Genomic DNA, 2,949 nt, shown 5'->3' on the forward strand with positions numbered 1-2,949 from the left:
CACACTTCATTTTGCTTCTGCGATGCAGTGCCTGGTAGACTGTGAGGGTCACCCAATGGATGTTTTAACAACTGCCTGGTTTATAGAGCTCTGCAACAGATAATTCATCCTGATGTCTAGTCGTCATCCTGTCATGGAATTGAGCAAGTTGAACCCACTTCAACACAAAGCAGCTATTGAATTCTTGTCTAGGTACTGTCAAATCCACATCACCATCATTGCTGGTTCCAGCTACGCCGACCATAATAAAAGAGTACAATGAGGGTTTTTTAATTCGCCCAACAGAGCTTGCATTCCAGTACCTTTGGGCAGCTGAAAAGATATTCAGAAATTGTTATATGAGTGTGTTTGTATGCATGCATATGTGTGATTTTCTTGCTTTACAGAACAGCTCCATTTTGATAAGCTATGTAACGTGGAAACCTGCCAATCATATGTTTGAAATAGGACAGGCTGAAACGATTCTTAAATGGAAAGCTTAACGACTTCTTGCATTTTTATACATCACTGTTCAGGTAAGGCCAGTAAGGGCAGTATGAAGAATAAGTAACAATTAATAATTATCATTATGGCCATTTGCTGTCTGCATAATAACAAACTGAATGATGTCATCAGCCCTGTGCTCAGTTGACAACACTGGCAAGTAGGCACACTATGTCAGTGTGATCCATGAAACCTTATTAAGGACATGACCTTATAGTATATATGTTAATGGAAAATACATAAGCTACAACATACACCAGTCTTCAGTTGTTGCAGGTTTTTTTTTTTCTCGACAGACCCATTCAATCTGTTGCACCTACTATAGCCTAGTACTACATTCCTGAGAAATTAACACCACAATATCAGTCTTAGGTTTGCCCACAGACTCCCAACTATTGCTAACTCCTACACTCAAGTATATAGTTTAGTTTAGTAGAAAAAAAGACCAGGAGAGACATTCAAGTCCCCATTAAGAACCCTAAGGCTATATGAGAGGAATAAAACCGAGGCCATCAAATGTCATACCCAATTACAATGCTTAATGTACTCATCCAAAGTATTCTTAAACCCATTCACACTACTTGCAATTCAACCTTCTCAGGCAAACCATTCCATCCATTCACAACCCTTGTATAAGTTGCATTAGACTTTAGAGAAAAAGTTATGCCGAATATTAATCCTACTATGTAACTTCTGGAGTTTAATACAATGACATCTGGTACAACTACTTTTTGGCAAACCTGAAAAGATCAGTGAAGCATAAATTGTCATTTTATGTGTAGGCCTACTTAATTTAATTGAAGGATCTATTAATGTAGGCCTGATGCTATAGTTGTGCGTCTGTAATCTAGCCTAGCCAGGACTGTGATGTGTGCTTTTCGTTTGTATGACTAAAGTAGGACTAGTAGTATGAGGCGTAAAATAAAACAAGTGTAATGACAGGTTTTCAGCTAGTTTTCTATGCATTTCAGGTGTGAAGATAAACGTAAATGTCATTAACTAACGCATACTCTAATTCATTACCTGATATCCATTTTGTTCCTCGTATGCCTGTCAAAATCTGACATTCTGAGTCGCTTCGTTTGTTCGCAACGAGCACAGTTTGCAAAGCTGCTATATATTGTGTGTGGTGTTTTTCGTGTTTCGCGCAACTGGTAACGACAACTAGACCTATTTTGATGCCCATGGTTTGCGTGTGACGTCACAAATCGCCAGTTGGCCAAACTCTCTCTATATACGGCTCTGATAGTACTCAGAGCCGTATAGAGAGAGTTTGGCCAACCATGTAACCGATTTGGATTGGTCGAGAGGGAAAACGCCCACACAGGGTGGTAAAATAGGTCCACTTGAAAACTTTATAGCAGGCGACACGCGTACTCACAGTGTATGACTATCGTTTGTGTACACGAAAAAAGTACGAAATTATGAAAGAAATGGTGCTGGGGATGCTGCAATCGGTCAGAACATGGATATTGTTGTTTGATTTTCCGACTGACCATAAAAGAAGAGGAATTTTGTGGAAGTAGAAAGAACAAGATGGAGATCTAATGAAAAAAAGTCTGTGTAGCCTAGGCCCATATTAGCCATAGACCCTAGTGTAATACGAGTAATGTACAAGCAATGCGAGAATTTTACGTTCAGACTGGTTTCTGTAATTACATTCATGGCTATTCTCTCTCGTTTTACGATCCAAAAATTCGATTTCATTATGCCAGCTCTCCTAATCATAGGCATGGCAGTTTCAGTCACACATATAGTTATCCTAATTCTTAGTTATTGTATGTCTAGGCTATGCCTAGCCTAAAAAAATATCACTTTTAGTTTAATGTAAAAGGGTGGGCTAGCCTCTAGGCATCACGTAAAGCCCTAATCCTTAGTTAAGCCCGAAGCATAAGTTAAGCCTGGGCTTAGTTAGACCTGGACCATTCTTGCTATTACTACAACTGTTATAGCACATTACATAATATGGCACAGTATAAGGCCCAATTAAACTAGGCCTAAGGAAAACAAAGTAGCCTAGGCCTAAACTAGTTAGGCTAGGTCTATACTCATTGGCAACTTGTGGGTTGTGTACACATACAGGCCTAATTATATAGACCCTTTTAGTATGCCATAAACAAGTGCCCAAATGGTTAAATGATCTTGGTTTGTGTTAATTGTCAGCATTGGCCTAGCCTTTTTAGGCTAACATGAATTCAGCCTAATTTTTTCTTCTTCAAAAGTATAGCCTAGGCCTTGGTTTAATTTGGATGCAGTCAACTATCATTTATCAAAGTAGCAGGGGCCTAGGCTAAATTTCAAAGACCACTAGGCCAAGGCTAATTATGGTACTGGTAGCCTAGCCTTAGTCATGCTTATTGCAAAGACTACCCTACACTCTTGTCTTGGTCACTGAATTATCTTAAGAGCCCTGTCACCACATGTTGATAAAGAAATGTTCAAACTATTGCGTAGGCCTAGTTTAGG

The 2,949-nt window shown here is 39.2% G+C and overlaps 1 long non-coding RNA gene across 1 annotated transcript; it reads right to left on the bottom strand.

The window, feature by feature from the left end:
- Window positions 1-280: 280 nt before the first annotated feature.
- On the bottom strand, window positions 281-1,721 carry LOC139970141 (uncharacterized). Its single transcript, XR_011794042.1, has 2 exons — window positions 1,507-1,721; window positions 281-312 (listed from the first exon to the last, which is right to left on the bottom strand). It is a non-coding gene; the product is annotated as an uncharacterized lncRNA (long non-coding RNA).
- Between the last annotated feature and the right edge of the window lie 1,228 nt (window positions 1,722-2,949).

Source organism: Apostichopus japonicus, chromosome 7 (assembly GCF_037975245.1).
Source record: "Apostichopus japonicus isolate 1M-3 chromosome 7, ASM3797524v1, whole genome shotgun sequence".
In the NCBI taxonomy this organism is placed as follows: Eukaryota; Metazoa; Echinodermata; class Holothuroidea; order Aspidochirotida; family Stichopodidae; genus Apostichopus; species Apostichopus japonicus.